This window comes from Cynocephalus volans, chromosome 9 (genome assembly GCF_027409185.1).
Source record: "Cynocephalus volans isolate mCynVol1 chromosome 9, mCynVol1.pri, whole genome shotgun sequence".
NCBI lineage: Eukaryota > Metazoa > Chordata > Mammalia > Dermoptera > Cynocephalidae > Cynocephalus > Cynocephalus volans.
This window is the reverse complement of record NC_084468.1, coordinates 82,209,426-82,234,790: the sequence shown is the minus strand read 5'-3', so window position 1 is coordinate 82,234,790 and position 25,365 is coordinate 82,209,426. Positions and strand designations below refer to the sequence as shown.

General features: G+C 37.7%; 1 protein-coding gene across 6 annotated transcripts in view; it reads right to left on the bottom strand.

Annotated features, from left to right (window-relative positions):
- BMPR1B (bone morphogenetic protein receptor type 1B) overlaps positions 1 to 7,374 on the bottom strand; it is a 345,860-nt gene extending 338,486 nt beyond the window's left edge. For all 6 annotated transcript variants that reach the window (XM_063107357.1, XM_063107356.1, XM_063107361.1 and 3 more), the window contains exon 1: positions 7,266 to 7,374. The gene's annotated coding sequence lies outside the window, so the exon portion shown is untranslated. The remainder of the gene's footprint in view (positions 1 to 7,265) is intronic.
- Positions 7,375 to 25,365: the final 17,991 nt, after the last annotated feature.

The following is a 25,365-nucleotide window of genomic DNA, read 5'->3' as shown; positions in this document are numbered from 1 at the left end:
AATGCTCTCATATCTGAAGGCGGTTTCTGGCACTAACAGGCAGGGTTTGGTGTCCATTTCTGTTTTTTATAACAAAATACCTGGAACTGGTTAATTTGTAAGAAAATGAAATTTACTGCTAACAGTTTCTGAGGGTGGGAAGTCCAAAGTCTAGAGAACACACCTGGTGAGAGCCTTGGTGACGGTGACAGTAACGGCAGAGTACCACATTGCAAAAATGGAGCAGAAAGAGCCTAACCTCCTCATTCACTCTCTTTATAAAGCCCCCAGAACCACACACCTAACGCCATTATTAAACCATTCACTATGGCATGTTCCTACAATCTAATCACCTCTTCAACACTCCACCTTTCAATTACCATAATAGGATTTCCCACCCTCTTCACAGTCCCAGTGGGGGCCAAGTTACTAATACATAAAACTTGGGGGACACAATTCAAGCTTCAGCGAGTTTTGTGGGGGGACATAATTCGATCCACTACATGGGGAAAACACAGAATATCAGAGACTAAAGATAAACTCCATCCCTACCAAAAAAAAAAGCCCGAGTTTGCAATGACATTATTGAACCTCCAGTCTGTATCAATCACCTCTAGCACCCAAACTACCTGGACATCTACTTGAGAAAGATTATAAATGTCCTTCTTGTTCATGTCAGTTTGAATTGGAATTTTCTGTTTGTATCCAAAATCATTCTACCTAAAACACCTTAATGAAATGAAATGTTCATTTAAATCAGTTAATAAACTGACTCAAGGATTCCATTCATGTCTGTAACTTTCAATAACTAAAATTTTGAAGAGAAACTAGACAATAACTTGAATACAACATAAAACTTTATTACATTCATGGGCCAAAATTAAGATTTACCTAATATAAAAATGTTTTTACCCAAAAGTATACCACCAAAATTTACTCACTGACTTTCCCAATTAGCAGAAAATGTTTCTGTGAATCATGTATTTTCAATAAAGTTCTTATGTCTTCCTTTACAATTAAATGTTTTCATTCTCTTAAACAAAATTAAGTCTCTAAATGGCATACAGACAGTAAAAAAGGGTTCTTATTTTACTGTTTGTCTATTCTATGAGATTTTTAGTAAATAACTAGGATGTTCAAAAACGGATCAATTCAAATATTACATGGATACCTTGGTTTCTGCATTTTTGGATAAACCATGGAGTGACTGAAGTTTGAATGCTTTGTAGGTGATTAAGATACTCTGTGTCCAGCAAAGAAGTGAGACATTGAACAGACTACCACAGAGCTATATACCAACACCAAGAAGGGAATATCTGATTAACTGGGAAATTTGTAGGGTAGGAAAAAGTTATGGTGAGGTAGGTTTCCTTAACTTCCTCCTGAACTGATGCATAGACTCATCATTGGCAGTACTTGCCTAATTAGAATTTGCTAAGCTAATACATCAAAATTCAAACAAAATGGTTTAAACTTTTAAACACTTCAATTAGTAGGTCAATTAAACATTTAATTTTACTTCATACAATTTTTAAAGAAATTTAAACACCAATTGAGGCTTTAAAATCTAAAAACTAAAAGGTTGCTAAGATAAACTATTCTGGAATCTGCAGGCTTCTCAGATAAGCACATCTACCCTTTTCTTTATTCCACATCTCAGGCAGAAAACAGCCCTTGGAAATAAATGTAGGGTCAGTTCTTTGCCCTGTAGAAAGGTTGGCCTGTGCGTGTAGTAAAGGCTTCAGTATGCAATCCCAGTTCTCTTACTTTTTCTTCATAAACCATGACCACTATTTCCTTCTTCCCTGCTAGCTGTCTCTCAGAATCACTTTCCAGCCACTGGTTCCCCAACGTAGAGGCAGAGTTCCCTAAAGCGCAGATCCAAAACCAGCTTTGCCCCAACTTTTTCCCATAGCTCACTCACATCCACCACAGAACCTGGCAGCCCACCAGGAGAGAAACATAGAAGTCAAGGCAACCAAAGCAAATTTTCCATTAAGTCAGTTCTCCCACCAACCCCTCAACAGCAAAGGACCCCTTCCCTTTGCCGACTCCACTCTAGCTTTAACCAAAATTGTGTAAAGTAGCTTTGACTCAGAATTCTTGAAGACTTTTTGTTGCTCTTTGGTGAGGCTAATTTAGGGTGTAAGCTGAGAAGGGGCACCATAACCTCAATAAGAAATGATTTCAAAATATTTCAAGTAAGCATTTAAGAGTTTTCCTGGTTAACAGGAAAGCTTATAGTGTGGTGAATACAGTGGCTGCCTGTCGAAATGTCTGCCAAACACTGATATCAAAAATTAACTTGAAAACAGTTCTTTTTTGACATCAATACTTTTTAACCAGAGTTGTATCTGAATGACACCTTTTAGCAATATTATTTCCCATTCAAATGCAGTCATCACTAAAAACTTAGCTGACAGGAAAGTCACCACAGCATTGTGGAAAGAACATTGAGCATGATGCTAAAAAAGCCTCACTATCCTTCATACTGGCTCAGAAGATATGAGGCAACACTGCTGTTCAGGGGACTAGCAAGGGTGAACAGGTCTCCCAGATGCCTAGATTGGAGTGCATTCCTGGAATGCACCCAAACGCATTATCTTGATACTAAGCCTATGGCAGTGACATTTGAATAAGCCCTATAGAATCACCTAAGGCCAAACACATTACTGCCACTGGTATCACTGAAAGGAAGCATTAAGATGAATGTAACAGACGGCCTTCTCCACAGCCACTTTTAGTGTCATCTGAAGAAGAGAAGGAAGAGGACTGGCCACCTATCTCCTATTCTCCTCTCTTTCTCTTCTCCCCATCCATCTTCCTCCTCATTCTTTCTTCTCTATTTCCCAATTTCCCCCTTTACTTTCAATTTAAGTTACCCACCTATACAACCGTAGTTAAATATGTCTAATGTGTGGACCTCATGGATAAAGTAAAAAAATCAAATATAATAAGTCCTGTGGTTTGAATGACTGTCCCCTCCCTTTGGGAGGTGAGGACATGGGGGTTCTGCCCTCATGGATAGCATTAATGCTGTTACAAAAGGGCAAATTTGCCCCCCTTTTATCTCTTTGCCCTTCTGCCTTCCACAATGTGATGATGCAGCATATCTATAAATGTGAAAGCAGCTTCACACCTGGGTAATGAGTAGAAGCTGGAACAGTTCTGAAGTGCAAGCTAGAAAAAGCCTATATTGCCATGAACAGAGTGGTAAGGAATAAAGGCTCAGAAGAAAAGAAGAACTATAGGGAAAGTCTGAATCTTCTTAGAGATTAAGTGGTCATGACCAGAATGCTGGTAGAAACATGGAAGGTGAAGGCCATTCTGATGAGGTTTTAGGCAGAAATAAGGAACAATGTATTGGAAACGGGAGGAACAGCAATCCTTGCTATAAAGTGGCAAAGAACTTGGCTGAATTGTGTCCATCCTAGGACTGTATGGAAGTTTAGGATATCTGGTGGAAAAAGTATCTAAGCAAAGCACTCAAGGTGCTTGCTATGTGGCTTCTTTTAACTGCAGATAATAAAATGTGAGAAGAGAGAAATGACTTAAAGATGGAATTTATAATTAAAGGAAAGCACATCATAAAGAACTGAAAAAATCTCCAGCCTGGCCATGTTAAGAATGAAAAAGCATGCACAGGAAAGAAAACCAAGGGTGTGGCCAAGTGACCTTTTGCTAAAGAGATTAGTATGAATAGAAAGGAAGACAAATGCTGTTCATCAAGATAATGGGAGAATGACCCAAAAGTATTTCAAAGATCTTCAGGGCTGCCCCTCCCATCTCAGGTTCAGAGAGCCAGGGCCTTGAGGGGAGAAGGGTTTTCAGAGACAGGCCCAGGGCGCTCTCCACAGGCTCACTGCCCAAACTGCCTCAGGACTCTGCTCTCTGCATTCCAACACAGTGCTCTTTAGCTGCCCATCCATGGCCAAGCAGGCCTGGGTGCCACTCCAGCTGCTGCTACAGAAAGCACAGGCCATAAACCTTGGCAGCATCCATGTGGTGCTAATTCTGCAGGGGCAAAGACTGCATAAGATGTGGAGGTGTGGCTGCTCCACCTAGATTCCAAAGGATGCTACAGAGAACTGCCACAGGGGCAAAACTGCTGCAGAGAATCCCCACTATAGTAGGGTTGTGGGGAGGGCCACCTGAGAGCCCAGAACTGAACAACAACCAGTGTGCAACACCACCTGCCTGGAAGAGCAGCACAAGACTCCAATGTGTGAGAGCTGCAGTGTGGGCTGCGCCCAGCAAAGCCATGGGTGACAGGGATGCACGAGGCCTTGGGGGCCCAATCCCACTACAATGGGGCTAGGTGAGACATGGAGGCAAGAAATTTAATTCTGGAGCCTGAAAATTTAATATCCTTCGCCCTACTGGGTTTTGGAATTACTTGGGTCCAGTTGTCCCTTTTTTCTTGCTTATTTCTCCATTTTGGAAGGGGAATGTCTATTCTATGCTTGTCCTACCATCATATTTTGGAAGCAGATAACTTTTTTTTTCTAATTTCACAGGCTCACAGCTGAAGAGGAATTTGCCTCAGGATGAATCAAACCTTGAGTCTCACCCATATCTCATTCAGATGAGACTTTGGACTTGGACTTGTAAGTTGATTTAAAAACAAATGTGTTAAAACTTTTAGGGCTGATGGGATAGAATAAATGCATCTTGTATGTGAGAATGGCATTAGTTTTAGGGGATGAGGAGCAGAATGTTATGGTTTAAATGTCTGTCCCTTCCAATACTCATGTTGAAATTTTGTTGCCATTGTGGCAGTGTTGGGAGGTGGGACGTTTGGGAGATGATTGGGCCATGAAGGCTCCACCTTCATAGGTGGGATTAATGCCATTATAAAAGGCCAAGTTACACCTTTTTGTTTCTCTGCCCTTCTGCCTTCCACCATATATTGACATAGTAAGAAGGCCTTTGCCAAATGCTAGTGCCTTGACCTTGTACCTTCCAGCCTCCAGAATTGTGAGCCAATAAATTTCTGTTTATTATAAACTACCCCGTCTCAGGTATTCTGTAATAGGAGCAAAAAACTAAGACAATAATCACCACACAATAAAGTAAGCGCTACCACAGAGCTATGTATCAACACTCAGAAAGCGGTAGCTCATTAACTGGGAGAGTGAGGAAGAAGAAGAGTTGGAAGATTCCCTTACCTATGACCTGAATAAATGCATAAGACATAAATTTACCAAAAGTAATCCCAATTTTCAAAAACTAGCTACTTACACATGGTACCATCCAGGCCTCAACAAGAAAGCATTTATAAACCTTGTCCTTGTACTTACAATTAAATCCATAAAATTGTGCACTTGCATCTTATTCATCCCCATATCCATATTGCCTAATACAATGCCTAGCAAATAAGAGATATTCAAGAAATGTTTTAAGGCACTGAATTCAATAGCTATGTGCATTGTTGTTTTATTAAACTTGTATTAATTTTGGTTGTTTTAAGATCCTTCAAGGCAGGAACCACTTCCAACATTATCTTAAGCCAAAACTTAACTCTTTTGTATGAATTTTGTTTGGGATTAGAACTCAGGTTAAGTAAAAAATAAATAAAATTTATATGATATATATATCATATATACACACACACTAAATTCTAGCTAAAATTATTTGTCTGAGAAATCTCTGCTAATACTAAACTTTTTGTATTAAACTTCAAAAAAGCTAAATAAAAACTTACCTCTTAAGTGCTTACTAATGCTTACTAGTTACAGAATACATGTTTTCAATTAGCAGGTTGCAACACCTTTTGGCTTTATTTTCGCCACAATTTTCTGTGGCAATAAATTTAATTTTGAAAGAAAGTAGCTGTAGATTATGGAACCAAGTATAGCTGTGTAACACATAAATAAGTCTCAGCCAGCTTTAAAGCATATTAAAGAAAGTTGTGAAATATATGTGTAAACATGAAATTGTGAAGTGTTAATCCAGTGACACTTAAGTATTGGTTCCAGTTTATAAACAGATTCTTTTAAAGCTTCTAGGCAAAATCTGAAGAACAGCCATGGTGTGCCCTTTCACAGCTGGTAAGAGTTAAAGCACATTGAGAGCTCTAATGATCTCTCTTAGAATCCATTATTTTAATTATTGTGAATACCATATTTTTGAAAACTAATTTTAGCAACATATGTATTTGGTTGAAGTTAGGGCTAAAAGTAGAATGAATCAGAATCTTTTTTCTAACTAGTTTAAATTTACATGTCTTTTAATTCATTAAAGTTTTTAATTCATAAAAGTTTTTGAGTTTAAATTAGATTACATATCTATGTGATTTTAACACCTCTAAGAAATGAAAATATGTCTGCATTTCTGACTTTGTTATTTTTATTTTACAACCTGAGTCAAGAATCGTAGGTACAATTTCTCTTTGAGAATAAGTTAGTATCCTTCTTAAAAGTTCTGATCTCTTTCAAGTCCTCAGAGAAAATGTTTCTGTTGTTGCGAATGATGACTGTGAGAAAAATGTTTAATCATAAAGTTTTTAAGTAGTTTACAACAATTTTTCATAGAACATTCTGCATAGTACTGGGGATAAACAATAAACAAAGCAAACTCCCTGCCCTCGAGGAGTTTACAGTCCCACTGGGAAGATAGACAAGCAATCCAGTTACATCAATAAGTAAATTGTTCAGGGATCTTGAGCTATGTAAGGCTCTCCAAGGAAATACAGGTTTTTTGTGGATGGCTTTTATTCCAATGGTCTTTTAATTCATCTAATAATAGTTGATTTTTTGGTAAAGATAAGCCATGAACTTTGGAAGCAGAACACCTGAATTAAAATTCCTGCTCCACATAGTCAAGGTCTGGCACACTAGGAAAATTCCTTACTTCCCTTCCACAAGTATATAAGGAGGGTCTCAATGTGCCTCACTGTTTGAGGTATGGAAATAATACATTGAACAAGACGCTTCCCAGGCTTCAAGGATTTTACAGTTTTGTAGTTAAAATTGATAATAAATCCAGGCAAATTAAATTCATTCAGATACTCAGTAATTATGAGGCAGACAGGATAGGACTAAGGAGACTGAGGAGAGAATAAAAGCTCAGGATGATAGACTGTTTAAAGAACTGTTCATTTTGGCAGAAAGCTCTCCCCTAACAACTGAATAAAATGCTTGCAAGCCAACATTTCAAAAAAAAAAAAAAATCTGTTAGGCACATTTTGACCCAATAACAAAGTACTACCAACTATGTCCAAATGTACAGTTCCGGGTGAACTCTTCGTTACGAGGTTTGTTTCTTACCATTAAGCAGATACTTACATATTCTCACAAAATCCCTGTCAGCATGTACTTGAAAAGCTCAAGAGTGTCCAGATTAGAGTAAAAGGTCACAATCAATGCTATATTTGTGAAGGACTGAATAAGAGTCTCAAATCTAGGTCCTCTGGGAAAAGGGAGAAGAACTTGTTTACACACACAGAGTAAGCAGCTGTTTAAGTGGTGTGACTAGAAGTGGTGACGAAAGGGCCCTGGGCTAAAAATAATACCACTGGCTGTGCCACAGTGCCTTAAATTCCCACACGGTTCCTTCTTTGGAGCTCACATCAAATCTCCTACTAAAATATAACTGGTATAAGAATGCGTAGCTTAAATTGTTATCAACCAAAAAATAATATTTTAGGTCAAATTAGTTTAGTTCATTAGCTACATGCATGGTTTAACAGGGCTCTGAGAGAATGAGATGCCACAAACTGTAAAGGGGAATGAGGGTTAATAAAGGTCTGGATACTCGACTTTTTTACTTTAGGAAAAAAGAGGGGGAAATATTTTAGAGCCCTTCATTCTGAGAAGACTGGGAAGCTCTAACTATAAAATTGTACATTCTGACCCAACACTAAGCCTGTAACAGACAATTAAACAGGCTTGAGAAAGTCTAGAGACTGGGTGTAAGATTCTTTTCTATAAACAACCACTTTATTCATCTCCCACCAACAGGCTAATAAAACATTTCTTCAAGTAAGTATACTATATATTTTCAATTACACAAAAGTATAAGTAATTACATGGGATAAAGAAATAGCTCAGTGGTAGAATATTTGCTTAGACACAAATCTTCATTAAAATTCAGAAGCATTTTTTTAATTGTTAGAATTTCTACTAGACTGTATGTTCCACAAAAGGAGAATCTCTGTCTGTTCTGTTCACTGCTTCAATCTCAGCACATAGAACAGTACCTGACACACAGCAGGTGCTCAATTATAAAAGCATAATAGCATGGAAGCTAAAAGCTGATACTACACCAACAAGGTCCAGCTCTGTCTCATACTAGTTGTGTAACTCTCAGCAAGAGATTTAGCCTCTATATCTCAGTTTCTTCATGTATGAAATGGGGATGATGATACTACATATGCTATATAGTTGTTATAAAAATTAAATGAGTTGGATAAATAGCGTACTTAGAACAGCACTTGGCACAATGTTAGAAGTATATGAATACTACTATCATTTATTGAATAAATAACGAGTCCCTAGAAGACTAAACTAAAACATAGTATAACTAAAAGCACAAGACTAAGATATACTAAATTTGCCACAGGGATATTTATAAATGAGTCCTAGTAAAGCAATAAAAGAGAGAGAGAATACAAAGAGCAGCACTGCTTTTATTACAGAAAATGAATCCAGAGTACTGATCTGATCCTCTAAACTAGGTTAACAATAGAATCATATGCAGAACTTTTATACAAAAGAAGGAAGGCCTGGACCCCACCTCAGAGTTTCTGATTTAATTGATTTAACCTTTAAAGTTCCCCCGGTGATCCTATAGTTAAAAGGAACTGTGAAGCTATAGTTAAAAACCATGTCCCTAGAGTGATGGCTTCTAGTCTTTTCTACCTCAATACATTTGAGGCATATTAAACATTCCATTGGTATAAGAAACTTGCATGAAAGTGTTTGGAAGAGGAGAGGGTGGTGCCTTCAGAAAAGGTTCTCTTTCTCTGAAGATCCTGATACCTTCTCTTAGGGTTACCCATCTCCCATCACCACTGCCCTGACCCTGGAGCACAGAGCAGACACTCTCATCTTCACAACAACCTTAGAACAGGCACTGATCAATAAGAATGACACCAGCTGGATACAAAGAAGCCTATGGCTAGTTATCAGTCCTGCCTTTAAGAGATATATAAAGAAAATTCCCATTTTGCAGACCAAGAACAGAAACAAAGGCCCTAAGGCTAATATGCCAAAGGCCAGACACCTAGAAAACAGCAAAGCCAGAATTTGGACTAATCAAAGAATGAAAAGTGGAAATTTCTAAAACTACAAAGAACAAAACGACACAAGGTATTTTCTAAAGGTTCAGTACTTGAAAACAAATTTTCTAGGATGTTTGTGGCACATTCTTCTCAGAACTAAACTATCATCTCCTATACTGGCCAAGAATTCTCAAGAGTTTACCAGTATGAAATTACTATCTGTCTTAGTCTGTTTGTGTTGATATAACAAAATACCCAAGACTGGGTAATTTATAAACAACAGAAATTTATTTCTCACAGTTCTAGAGACTGGGAAGTTTAAGATCAATGGGCCAGCAGGGTCAGTGTCTGGTAAGGTCTACTTCCTGCTTCGATATGGTGTTTTGTTGCTTTGTTCTACAGTGGGGAGTAACTCTGTGTCTCCACATGGCAGAAGAGCAGAAGAGGGTGAACCCACTCTCTCAAGCCCTATTATAAAGGCCCTAAACCCATCTAGGAAGGCTCTGCCCTCATGACTTAATCACCTCCTACAAGCCCCACCTCATAATACTATCACATTGGCCATTAAGTTTTAACACATGAATTTTGGGGAACACATTCAGACCAAAGCACTATCTTTACACAGACACATGGGGAATGAAAATTATTTGCACCTTTCTTTTCCAAATAAAGACCTTAAGAACCAGATGAGCCCAGACCTCTTTGTTTCCCTTGATAATAGCACCCTCTAAGTTACATTACTGCAACTTTATAAAATTTACTTTTCAGATGATAAAGTGTGTAGTAAATAATGCAATAGCTAGGTTTTTTTTATTAAGGAGCATTTTATATCTTCTTTTTTGTATTTATTTCTATAGAAAAATAGCCTGAGCTACTGAAAAACAATGGCAAAGTGAAGATGGTCAACAATTTAGAAGGTTTAATTTAGACCCATACTTCACTTTTTACACCAAATTTCAAACAGAATAGTTACATCAAAACAGTTCAAATCATATAAATACTAGCATAAAATAGAATTATTTATCAGATATATGAAAAAAGCTTGTAATGAATCATATATTTTTAAAACAAAATATAAGCAAAAGAAAGGAAACAGAAAACCAGGGAAACTATATAAAGCCAAAATAACAAATAGAATGTTAATATATAAGCTATATTCTATGAAAAGTGTATTAATTTTTAGGATAAAATATGCCAAAAACTTTAAAATGACAATTCATACAAAGGAAATAAAAATGTAAACACGCATCAAAACCATTCAACATAACTGATAACACTAATAGCTAAAAGTGCAGAAAGAAAAAAAATAGGGTATAATAACCACCTTATAAATGTCAGACACTATGGTATTTTTGTACATATCATCTCATTTATTCCTTACAATATCCACATTAGGCAAACTATCATATTATTCACACTTTACAGACCAGGAAACTAACACTTAGAGTTGGTAAGTAATTTTCACAAGCTCACACATCTAGCCAGGTGTGACTCTGGGATTTGAACCCAGTCAGCCTAATTCTAGCACCCATTTTCTTTATCACAATGCTCCTTCAAATTAGCAAAATATAAAAGTAATATTATCAATATTACCAATACCGATTTACCAGTATTACCCATACCCCTCAAAATCAGCAAAATGAAAAATCATATCACCAATATTGACTGTACCCCATTAATAGGAGGGATGCAGAGTTCTGAAAGAAATTTGGTAAAATGTATCCAGAGCAACCATCCAAATATCCATCAGGGATATGACCGAGAAATTTTGTTACATTAAACTGTATTACCATTATGCCCATATTGTAACATAGAAAGGTGACAAAAAGATACATTAAATATGCAAGTGAACAAGTCTGAGATGGACTAAGAAAGAAATGAAAACACATAATTAATTTGAGGTGATAAGAGCTCAAAAGAATTTTTTAAAATTTAGTTTCCCATTAATGCTGTTATTTTGTGTGGCACATATATTCTGTGCAGAAAATGAAGTTTAAAATCATACATTACAATAATATATGCAAAGTATCCAGTATAAGTTTTGAAATATAGTAAACATTTAATGGCAGATAATAATATCTAACACATATGCATTTACTATGTGCCCAGCAGTATTCTAAGCACATCATATACATTAACATTTCATTCACAACAATCCCATACTGGTATTATCATTATTATTATAGTAAAGCTAGCTAATAAACTGCAGAGCCACAATGTGTTCCAGAGCCACACTCTTTAACAACTAAGCAATTCTGCTCTTTGGCACTCACTGTGCGACCCTGTTGAAAATTCATTTCTAAAAAGTGGTAGATAGTAAACTAAACAATTAGTAAGCATAACGTTTATATATGGCAATAACATACCATGGATTTAGGAAAGCTTACTTTCTGAACCTCAAATTAAAGATTAACCATCTGTTAAGTTCTAGTTTATCAAGTTCTGAATTTATAAAATGAGAATCTGTTCAAAAGTAATTATGAGATAATATGAATAAAACAGAAAATGGTCACAGAGAAATATATTTTTATAAAAACGATCTATTTTTTCTTGTCATTATAACATATCCTTATTCATGCTAAAATGTTATAATTTTCTTAGGTATTTAATTCTTAATAGATGATCACTTGAGTTATTTGCAACCAGTTTTAAATCAACTCTATTTTCCCCCAAATATAATCACAACATACTCAAACTTCTAACCCGACCTTCAAACTTGTATATACAACGGCCTACTTTCCATTTCCACCTGCATATCTCATAGACACAGCAAGTTAAGATACCCAAAACTATACTCCTAAAATTTTCTATCCCACATTCTTGTTTTCACAATCTCAACTTTGATATCTCCATTCATCCAGTTTTACAGACCAAAAACATTGGCGTCACTCTGGACTCCCCTCTCTCACACCACACATCCAATCTGTCAACACAGTCTGAATCTGACCATGTCTCATCACCTCCCCCACTATCACTCTGGTCCAAGCTACTGTTTTCTCTCAACTGGATTGTCGAGGTGGCCTCTTCACTGCCTCCCACATTGAACCACTAAAGCCTACTCTCACCATAGCAACTACAGCTATCCTTTTAAAATTTAGATGATGTCACATCTCTACTCAAAACTCTCCATCCTGATGAATTCAGAGAACATGCCAAGGTCCTGACAATGGCCTACAAGACTCCAATGATGTGCCTTCTGCCTGCCTCTCAGACCTCATCTCCTTCCACCCTCCTGATCACTCTCTTCCAGCCACACGGCTGTTCCTGCTGTGCCTCAGGCCAGGCAGGTTTCCACATCAGTTTTGGCACTTGCTGTTCCTCTATGTGGAAATCCTTCCCCTAGGAATCCATATAGCTTGTTTCCTCACTACCTTCAGGTCTCTCCTCACATGTTACTTTCTCTGAGTATCCCTCCTTGATCACTCTTTATAAAATAGCAATCCCTCAATTGTCACACGTCCCTAGCCCTGCTTTATTTTTCTCCACAGCAGTTACCACCACCTGACATTTGTATACATTTTCTTGTTTATTTGATATGCTGTCTGTCTCCCTTAATAGAATATAAACTCCATGCAGGCAGTGGTTTTATAATTTGTCTTCATGACCTAGATCATTCATGAGCATATTTAGGTGCTCTGTAAATACTTGTTTAATTAATAAACAAACTAGCTACTACAATTAAAACAATGGTGAAAATCCCTATATGAGATGAAGCCAGGAAAGAAGTAAACATCAAATGTTGTCACAATAAAAAAACAATAATGGTTGCCTAAATTTTCCTGTGCATTTTTGACTTTTATATATTTTCCTGGGTTTGGTACATGTTGCAGTATTTAAAATAAACAGTATTGGTTCAAACACACTACTCAATTGTCCTTATCATTATCTTTTCAATTTCTTATGATAAGCCAAAAAACCACTTTCAAAAACCAACTGATCACAAAGTTTTAGCAACTCCACCTGTGAACTATCTCTCCTACCCGTTTTGTGCTTCCCATCTCAGTGGTTGCCCTCATCTTCTCTCCCCTGCCTCTGGTCTTTTTAACACTAACACATCACTTGAGGAGCTATAAGGGTTATCCTTCTAAACTATAGATATGATTACCTCATAGCCCAAATTAAAACCTTCCATAGCTTCCCAGTGCCTACAGAAAAAAAGCAAAAAGGTCTCAGTATGGTCTGTAAAGCCAGTACAACCTGTTGAGACACATCCCAGAATTCCTCCCTAAATGCCAAATTTCCAACTTTCCTGAATTCCAGGATCCCAATCATGTCATGCACTGTTTTTATTAGTCAGAGATCTCCAGAGAGACAGAATCAACAGGATATGTTATAAATACATGGAGGGGATTTATTAGGAGAATTAGCTCACACAATTGTGCAGAGAAGTCCCACGATAGGCCATCTGCAAACTGGATGCCAGTACTGTGGCTCAGTCCAAGTCCAAAGGCCTCAAAACCAGGAAAGCTGATAGTGTCCTTGGTGTAAGTCCTAGAACCCGAAAGTTTAAGACTCTTGAGCTCTGATGTCCACGGACAGGAGAGAAGAGCATATCCCAGTTCCAGCAGATAGAGTAATTCACCTTTCTTCTCCATTTTTGTTCTTTAGGGGACCCAAGCAGATTGGATGGTTCCCGCCCATAATGAGGGTGAGTCTTTCCCACCCCGTCCACTCAGAGTTTCATGCTCATCTCTGCTAGAAACATCCTCATGGACACACCTAAAAAGACAGCTTTACCAGGTTTCTTGGCATTCCTTCATCTAATCAAGCTGACACCTAGAATTAACCTTCACGTGCACTTTCAAAGTTTTCACCACTTTGCTCATGATGTTCTTTGCTGTGAACACTCTAACCCCTTTCCACTCCAGGCAAATATCTATTGATTATTTCAAGGCCAAGAGACTATGTTATCTTTTCTGTGAAAACGTCACAAATTCCCCTTAAAAACACTAGTCTCTTCCTCTCTCCACTGTTTCCTCTACATACGGACCCCATATGTGTTAGCATCCACAGATTAAGAGCTTCTCTCCCCTAACCAGCTTTACATTCTGGAGGACTAGGGACTAAGCGTGAACTTATCACAAAGCACCTTGTTGATGCTCAATAAATGTTTATTTAATGAAAAAGAATATAAAACAGTATCCTCTGGCAAGCAGACCACATCAGCTGGAAGAAGAAAAGCTTGAAATGTACTCTATTGTTTCTATCATTTCTACAAGGTTTTTGAACTCTAAAAACTAAATATTTTCAAGTTTTCAAACAGCACAAGGATTTTATGAGGATCCTTTATATCTCAAACCCATAAATTCTGTGAAAAAATAAATTTCCACATCTCTAAATATGGTAAAATTGTGTTTATATGGAAACACTGGCACCATATTTCAGGAGAAAACTTTTTTTGGCACTCATTCACAGGGAGCAATAAATCATTTCCTTCTGCAAATGAACGTTATTGTGGGTGGGCTTTTTATACAGAGAAAACATTTAGATTCAAAGGTTCCTTCCCCGGCATTTGAGAAAGTTGTCATGACCAAAGTATCAAAGCTCAGCAGTTCTTAAACTTAGAAAATTTTGTACTTAAGTATTCAGCTTAAGCCTGGTTTTTTAAATGGCCATCCAACCTCTTAATAATCATCCAAGATCAGAGTATGGTAATCAGACTGGAGTAATTTTATTCACAAATAAAAAGAAACAGTGATTTCAGAAGGCCGAGTTGCAGTTGATTATCTATAGTCTAGCACACAGCAAGACTGTTTTCTTAGTTCTTTGCAGTTAGGTGAGGCCCTGTGACTTAGTTCTAGCCAATGAGACGTGGGCAAAAGTATGTGCAGCACCTCCAGGCCTACCCCATGAGAATTTCCAGGGTGCAATTTCTCTGCTCTTTCTTTCCCTTCAGTAGGTTTAATGCACATAGCACCATGGAAGCTATAACCTGAAAGATGGTATATCCATAAAGTAAAATCAACTAGTTCTTTGAATCACTAATCAGAGAACCATTCATTGGTCAGAAAACTTGTTACGCACTTTAAGTAAGAAATAAGCTTCTTTCTTCTAATGGTTGAGCACTAAATATTTTGAGATATCCTTGTCATGCAATGGATAGTCTTATCGTGACTCTATCCATCAAGTCTGATACTTGATCTTGGTTTTAAAGAATCATGTCAATCTAATCCAATTAACATCAATTAACTATCTACTGTGTGCCTGACACTGCGGTAGCCACTCAATACACAAGGCGAAAAAGACACAATGCACCAGGTAGGATTTCATACTTGGCATATTTCTTCTCTGGTTTTACTCATAATCAACAGCTTCAAGAAACAAAGTTTAGTCTACGTCTTTATAGCAGAGGAGGCTTAGGTATGAAGTATATTTCCGATATTTTGAAAACAGACTTTTTAATTTGACTCTATATGCCACATAAAATACAAATCAAATTGCATTTGCTTTGTATATGTGATGAATCAATTCACACAGGCTTATATCCCAGTCCTGCTGGATTTCTGACCTCTGGACAATAACACAACACAATTTACTTCACATACCAAATTTACACTTTCCCCCCTTGCTCTGATACTTTAATTCCAGAAAATGATTAGATACTCCTCTAGAGTATCTATCTAAGAGACAGGAACAAATATGATCTATTCAACTCTTGGCAGTATTTGGTTATATATTTATTTATAGTGTTGTAAGCTGCATGTTTTCCAAATTTCCGCATATTGCTTAGTGTTCTGAGTATATCCAGTTAATATGGCACTCATCAAAGACAGTAAATGGCCAACACGTGTTGAACAAATTGTAACAAGTCTCTAACACAAAACAGTAAAAATACTTTGATGGGTTTGGAAGCAAATAATGCAAGCATGTACAGTGCATGGGAACATGTCTCAAAAAGCTGTATTTCTTGAGAATGGATAGACAGCAACAGCCTGCATAATTCTCACTCCTTACTCCTTGAGAGTTTCACTTTAAAGCATACAAGACAGAAAAATAACAGCACCATTTAAATCTTAGTCCATTGACAACCTGTCTGGGGTCAAAAAAGCTATAAATTCACCTACTGCACTATGGTTTTAGACAACTGCCAAGCTGAGAGGTGGCACTGACCTGCATACTTTCTTTCTTTTTAGAATTCAGATTGGAGAGTGAAAACATGACTGCTACCTGAGTTTCTCTCTCTCCTGAGGGTAAATGCTTGGCTCTTGAGTCTTTCAGATTCTTCGCCATTGTTTCTAAAGAGTAAAACAAATGTGTTCTAGAAAAAGGATAAAAATTATTCATGCAAAATACTGCTCTTTCTACAAGTTGGTAGGGAGGAGCTATATATTGTACACAAAGGGAAGAGGAGAATAAGTGAATGGGGAAAAGCACTTAAAGAGAATATTTAGTATTAGAGAAGGAAACAGGTGTATTAGGTATTTGTTGTTTATACTTTCTGACTTACAGTCGGAGTGATCCTTAAAAGACTTGAAAGTAATATATATTATCTGAAGCTTATACATTATGAAAGAACTGATGGGCCATACATTTCACAGAGTAATAGTAAACTCATTTCTAAGTGAACTTATGTTTATTTTATTGTGGCTATGCAAGTTTGTTTAAATATAAGAAATAAAAGTGTTCAATACAAGACAGGTTCAATATTTTAAAATATTTTTAAATTATAATGATGTGAGGAGGTGAAACAAGAAATTGTTCAAAGATGACAATTTTACATGTTCTACCTACAAATACTCAAGCAACTAGTATCTACTAAGCTCCTCTCATGTGCCTATAATGCAGTGCTACTCTAAAATTTAATTAAAATATCATAAAAAGTAAAATGACAAAAAAACATGCCAGTGATCAAACTCATTCATAAAGTTTCAACCATAATAATAATCAAAGAAATTTTGAGGTTTTTTTTAAATAAACAAGTTAGCAGAAACTTTTGAAAATATAAGAAATGTCAATGGTGAAATAAAACAGGAACTCTTACATACTGCCAGTGTCGACAAAAATAAGCACAATCCTTTCGGATAGTAGTTTAGTAGTTTTGAAAGTATATATTTGGAACCTTAAAATGTATATATTTGTTTAAATTATTAAATTTCTACTTTTGGTAACTAGCCTAAAGCAAAATCATAATCATACAAAAAGCCGTATGCCCAAAATTTCTCCTCTCAACATTACTTCTAATAAAAAACTGCAACCAAAACTAAATGTCTAACAGCGTAGGAGTGGCTGAGTAAATTGTTGTACACATAACATTAAGCAGGATGTAACATTAAGTAGCCATTAAAATTATAACTATGTAATGTTACTATATTATAAAATAATAATACAATAATTATGACCAACCTAAAATGTATACAGAGAAAAAGGTGAAGGCTAAACTACCTAAAAGATACCAGTGGTTTTCTCTGGGTAATGGAGCAAAGGGTAATTTTTCATCTGTCTAATTTTCTTCAAATCCCAAATTTTCTATATTGACTATATGATGCCTATTAATAGAAAAAAGTATTAAGTACATTAAAGAAAATGTAAGAACATTTAAAAATAACATTAATAACAAATCAGATGTTCATTTAGTTTTTAAAGGCTATAAAATAATTATAAACAACTGCAAAATGGAAATTTGCAATTCACAAATATTACAAGTACAATGCTGCCCTGGAAAAAATTTCATAAGTTTTCACTACTATTTACTATTTTAAATGCTGATGCAATATAAAGCAAAGTTCAATTAAACATAATGCCAGATCCAGATTGAATTTACTTCCTATTCTCCAGTTTACAAAACATCACATTGTTCTCTCCAGTCACAATGTCTCAGATGTGGCTGACACACTCATGGGATCACCACATTTCACTACTTAAAGTTAAATTAGATTATTATTAATTACTTAAGCATGATTCATTTCATTAATTGATTTATGACAAAAAGTACATTCATAATCTACCTGTCTTTGTCTCACAATCTCTCTTGACATTTTTTCATTTAAAAATTAAGACATGGACTTTTGTAATTAAAACTATCCCAAGTTTTTTTTTTACATCAAAATTTGATTACTTTAATACAGATTATTTTAATTATAATGTATAATTATTTCAATGAGCAAATAATAGCAATTAATATTTATTATTCATTGTGAACTTATTTAATTGTAATGTATTTAATATAATAAGAAAAATAAGCTTCAATTGCTAATAATATAAAATTCAGCATATAATAATAGAGTGGCCAGATTTATCAAATCAAAATACAAGACACTCAGTTAAATCTGAATTTCAGATAATGGCGAATAATTTTTATTATATAAGTATATCCCACACAATATTTGGGACATACTCATACTAAAAAATAATTTGCTATTTATCTGAGATTCAAATTTAACTGGGTAGATTCGAGTTTCAAGATGGCGGCGGCTGCGGCGGCTGGCGCGGAGTAGCTGAGGTGGAAAAGGTGGCCACTGGGCCTCAGGCAGCCGGGAAACTTGTGGACCTTCCTCTGGCCATCTCTTAAGGGAGGACTGCTGCTGCTGGCCGGTCGTGGGGGCTCAACGCCACTTTGCCCCCGGCAGGAGAGGCTGCCTCATTTACAGGCAACAGCTTTGAAGTGTGGAGCGGGAAAAGAACTGATTCTTAGCTGCAAAAGCGAGTCTTGAAACAGGGAACACGGCGCCAGGGCTGCTGTGGATGCAGCCAGGATCCCGGAGGCTGGGGCCGCACTGAAGGCGGCCAGCTGCCCTATTCAGGATTCGAGGTTTCAGGCCGGCATTAAAGAAGATTCCTGGGAGCGCCCGAGCGGCGCCGCGACTGAACAGCCCGAGGCGGCAGCGCCGAGAACACGGAAGGCAACAAACCAGAGACAGAGCGAGCGCCCGACCTGGCACAGCACTGTGAGTGATCCCTGGCACAGCTCTGTTCGGGGGGTGGATGCCCACGCGGCTCTCGCCTGCACCACCAGGCCACTCACTGCCACGGTGCTGCCTCCATTTTCCCAGGTGCGGGCAGCTCCACCCTGCTCGGCCATCACTGAGCCCATTTGCTTGGCCTGGCGCGGGGCTTTCCGGACCCTGCGGCCGGCCTCCTCTCCCACTCCCTCCGCGGTTCTCTGGCGGGGCTGGGGGTGTGGGGCGTCCCGACCAGTGTTGGGAGGGCTAGGAAGTACGGGCGGGCCGACTGTCACTCCACCACACCCTGGACTCCGGCCCCGGTAAACTTCCTGTTACTGGGAGGCAGATACCATCTCTGTGACCACCAGTTTGGAAAAAAGCCTAACGAATTTCTGGTTGGGAATAGTGTGGTAGGAGAGTTCCCAGGTCCGCTTGAACCTGCCGGAGACCAGGCTGCAGGCGGGCACTAGACTCGGTTTATACCGGGGGGATACAAAGGTGAACAAGACCCGAGAAAGATCTACACAGTGCTACAAAGGCACCCAGAGAGACCGGTCGTCTGTGCCTAGCAGAAACCTGGTAGACTTCCTGGGCGAGGCAGTGCTGAGCAGGGTCTTGAAGGCCCAGCTGATAGACGAGGGGTGCAGAAGACACACCCCAGCCCAGCACAGTGTGCACAGAGGGGGGAGACGTGCGGCCAGGGAGGCGGAGACTCGACAGAAACCATACACCCGGTGGGGTCGCCACTGCACGATCTAACAGCCTGGGCCAGAACACACGGAATGGGGAGAAGTCCTGTACAGAAAGTGAAAGCTCAACAGAGATCACACACCCTGTGGTACGTGATCCACCAGCCCAGCAGAGTACAAGCTGACCAGAAAGGTGGATCCCCGGAGAAGCCCAAGACCCGAGGCAACCACACACACAAGACACTAGAGGCCAACTGAGCAGTCACGGCGGGAGCCATACCAAATTGGCAACCACAGCAACATCCTAGTTAGTCATTAGTCTCAAACCGGTGGACTGTGAAACCCCCTGCCACAATGAATAAACACCAAAAAAAGGACACCAGAAATACAAAAAATCAAGAAAGTACACCACCAAAAGTTAATAAATCTCATACTCTAGATCCTATAGAACAAGAAGCCCTTGAAATAACTGACAAGGAATTTCGAGTGATAATTCTAAGGAAACTGAATGAGATACAAGAAAACTCAGCTAGACATCATGATGAAATGAGGAAAAGTATACAGGATCTGAAAGAGGAAATATACAAGGAAATCAATGTCCTGAAAAAAAATGTAGCAGAACTTGCTGAACTGAAGAAGTTATTCAGCGAAATAAAAAACACAACGGAGAGTTTAACCAGCAGGCTTGTCGAAGTTGAAGAGAGAACCTCTGAACTTGAAGATGGGCTGTTTGAAATAACACAAGCAGACAAAAAGAAAGAAAAAAGAATCAAGGACATGGAAGAAAATCTGAGAGAGATATCAGACAACCTCAAGCGTTCAAATATCCGAGTCATGGGTATTCCAGAAGGGGAGGAAAATGGAGATTCCATTGAAAACATATTCAACAAAATAGTGGCAGAAAACTTCCCAGGTATAGGAAAAATCACAGATCTTCAGATCCAGGAAGCTCAACGATCTCCAAACGTATTCAACCCAAACAGGCCTTCTCCAAGACATGTCATAGTCAAATTGGCAAAACTCAGAGACAAAGAGAGAATCTTAAAAGCTGCAAGAGAGAAGCGTCAAATCACCTATAAGGGAGCCCCAATCAGGTTAACATCAGACTTTTCATCACAAACCCTAAAAGCTAGAAAGGAATGGGATGATATTTTCAAAACACTAAAAGACAAAGATTGCCAGCCAAGAATACTCTACCCTGCAAGGCTATCCTTCCGAAATGAGGGGCAAATAGTATATTTCTCAGACAAACAAAAACTGCGGGAGTTCACTACCACAAGACCACCCTTACAAGAAATCCTCAAGGGAGTACTGGGTTTGGTTCCTGAAAAATAACTACCACTGCCATAAAAACCTAAGAAAAATCTAAACCCGCTAGTACAATAAAAATGGCATTCATGAAGAGAAAACAAGCTAACAAAAACACTATCTACAACCTAAGGAACCAACAAACAAAGAAACCAAACAGTAAATCAGAAAGCAAGGAACAAAAGACACCTAAGACAACCAAACAACCAATAAAATGCTAGGAATAAATCAACACCTTTCAATAACAACTCTTAATGTTAAAGGCTTAAATTCCCCAATTAAAAGACACAGACTGGCTGACTGGATCAAAAAGCAGGACCCAACTATATGCTGCCTACAAGAGACCCACCTCACCCATAAAGATTCACACAGACTAAGAGTGAAAGGATGGAAAAAGATTTACCATGCAAACAGAAAAGAAAAACGAGCTGGAGTGGCTATTCTTATATCTGACAAAATAGACTTTAAACTAAAAACCATAAAAAGAGACAATGAGGGACACTACTTAATGATAAAAGGACTGATCCATCAAGAAGACATAACAATCATAAATATGTACGCACCCAATGTTGGAGCAGCCAGATTTATAAAACATACTCTATTAGACCTAAAGAAGGAAATAGACACTAATACCATAATAGCAGGGGACCTGAACACTCCACTGTCAATATTAGACAGATCATCTAGGCAAAGAATCAGTAGAGAAACACAAGATCTAAACAAGACTCTAGACCAATTGGAATTGGCAGATATCTACAGAACATTCCACCCAACAACCTCAGAATATTCATTCTTCTCATCAGCACATGGATCATTCTCCAGGATAGATCACATATTAGGTCACAAATCAAGTCTCAATAAATTCAAAAAAATTGGAATTATCCCATGTATCTTCTCAGACCACAATGGATTAAAACTAGAAATTAATAACAAACGGAACTCTGGAAACTATACAAACACATGGAAATTAAACAGCATTCTACTTAATGACATATGGGTCCAAGAAGAAATCAAGCAGGAAATCAAAAAGTTTATTGAAACTAATGAAAACAATGATACATCATACCAAAACCTGTGGGATACTGCAAAAGCAGTATTGAGGGGAAAATTTATTGCATTAAATGCTCACTTCAGAAGAATGGAAAGATGGCAAGTAAACAACCTAACACTTCACCTTAAAGAACTAGAAAAACAAGAACAATCCAATCCTAAAGTTAGCAGACGGAAAGAAATCATTAAGATCAGAGCAGAACTGAATGAAATTGAAAACCAAAAAACAATTCAAAAGATCAACGAATCAAAAAGTTGGTTTTTTGAAAAGATAAATAAAATTGACAAACCATTAGCATGGCTAACAAAAAAAAGAAGAGAGAAGACTCAAATAACAAAAATTAGAAATGAAAAAGGCGATATTACAACTGATTCATCTGAAATACAAGGAATCATTCGAGACTACTATAAACAACTATACGCCAACAAATTTGAAAATCTGGAGGAAATGGATAAATTTCTGGACACACACAAGCTCCCAAAACTGAACCGTGAAGACGTAGAAAATTTGAACAGACCAATAACAATAAAGGAGATTGAAGCTGTTATCAGAAGGCTCCCAACAAAGAAAAGCCCAGGACCAGATGGATTCACAGCAGAATTTTACCAAACATTCAAACAGGAATTGACACCGATTCTTTACAAACTATTCCAAAAGATTGAAACGGACGCAAATCTCCCAAACTCATTCTATGAAGCAAACATCATCCTGATACCAAAACCAGGTAAAGATATAACCAAAAAAGAAAACTACAGGCCGATATCCTTGATGAATATAGATGCAAAAATCCTCACTAAAATACTAGCAAACAGAATACAGCAACACATACGAAAAATTATTCATCACGATCAAGTGGGATTCATCCCAGGGATGCAAGGTTGGTTCAACATACGCAAATCAATAAATGTGATACACCATATTAATAAACTCAAACACAAGGACCATATGATCATCTCTATAGATGCTGAAAAAGCATTTGATAAAGTTCAGCACTCATTCATGACAAAGACCCTCTATAAGTTAGGTATAGAGGGAAAGTATCTCAACATAATTAAAGCCATATATGCAAACCCACTGCCAGTATCATCCTGAATGGGGAAAAGCTGAAAGCTTTTCCTTTAAGAACAGGTACTAGACAAGGATGCCCACTCTCACCACTCCTATTCAACATAGTGTTGGAAGTACTAGCCAGAGCAATCAGAGAAGAGAAGGAAATAAAGGGCATCCAGATTGGAAAAGATGAAGTCAAACTGTCCCTGTTTGCAGATGACATGATCCTATATATCGAACAGCCTAAAACCTCTGCAAAAAAACTGTTGGAATTGATAAATGATTTCAGCACAGTAGCAGGATACAAAATCAACACACAAAAATCAGTAGCATTTCTTTTCTCCAATAGTGAACATGCAGAAGGAGAAATCAAGAAAGCCTGCCCATTTACAATAGCCACCAAAAAAATAAAATACTTAGGAATTGAGTTAACCAAGGAGGTGAAAAATCTCTATAATGAGAACTACAAACCACTGCTGAGAGAAATTAGAGAGGATACAAGAAGATGGAAAGATATTCCATGCTCTTGGATTGGAAGAATCAACATAGTGAAAATGTCCATACTACCCAAAGTGATATACAAATTCAATGCAATCCCCATCAAAATTCCAAAGACATTTTTCTCAGAAATGGAAAAAACTATTCAGACATTTATATGGAACAATAAAAGACCACGAATAGCCAAAGCAATGCTCAGCAAAAAAAATAAAGCTGGAGGCATAACACTACCTGACTTTAAGCTATACTACAAAGATATAATAACCAAAACAGTATGGTACTGGCATAAAAACAGACACACTGACCAATGGAATAGAATAGAGAATCCAGAAATCAACCCACACACTTACTGCCATCTGATCTTCGACAAAGGCACCAAGCCTATTCACTGGGGAAGGGACTGCCTCTTCAGCAAGTGGTGCTGGGATAACTGGATATCGATATGCAGGAGAATGAAACTAGATCCATACCTCTCACCGTATACTAAAATCAACTCAAAATGGATTAAGGATTTAAATATACACCCTGAGACAATAAAACTTCTTAAAGAAAACATAGGAGAAACACTTCAGGAAATAGGACTGGGCACAGACTTCATGAATACGACCCCAAAAGCACGGGCAACCAAAGGAAAAATAAACAAATGGGATTATATCAAACTAAAAAGCTTCTGCACAGCAAAAGAAACAAAAGAGTTAAAAGACAACCAACAGAGTGGGAGAAAATATTTGCAAAATATACATCTGACAAAGGATTAATATCCAGAATATATAAGGAACTCAAACAACTTTACAAGAAGAAAACAAGCAACCCAATTAAAAAATGGGCAAAAGAGCTAAGTAGGCATTTCTCTAAGGAAGATATCCAAATGGCCAACAGACATATGAAAAAATGCTCAACATCACTCAGCATCCGGGAAATGCAAATCAAAACCACATTGAGATACCATCTAACCCCAGTTAGGATGGCTAAAATCCAAAAGACTATGAATGATAAATGCTGGCGAGGCTGCGGAGAAAAAGGAACTCTCATACATTGTTGGTGGGACTGCAAAATGGTGCAGCCTCTATGGAAAATGGTATGGAGGTTCCTTAAACAATTGCAAATAGATCTACCATACGACCCAGCCATCCCACTGTTGGGAATATACCCAGAGGAATGGAAATCATCAAGTCGAAGGTATACCTGTTCCCCAATGTTCATCGCAGCACTCTTTACAATAGCCAAGAGTTGGAACCAGCCCAAATGCCCATCATCAGATGAGTGGATACGGAAAATGTGGTACATCTACACAATGGAATACTACTCAGCTATAAAAACGAATGAAATACTGCCATTTGCAACAACATGGATGGACCTTGAGAGAATTATATTAAGTGAAACAAGTCAGGCACAGAAAGAGAAATACCACATGTTCTCACTTATTGGAGGGAGCTAAAAATTAATATATAAATTCACACACACACATACACACACACACACACAAACCGGGGGGGGGGGGAAGAAGATATAACAACCACAATTATTTGAAGTTGATACAACAAGCAAACAGAAAGGACATTGTTGGGGGGGAGGGGGGGAGGGAGAAGGGAGGGAGGTTTTGGTGATGGGGAGCAACAATCAGCTACAATGTATATCGACAAAATAAAATTAAAAAAAATAAATAAATAAAAATAAAATAAAATA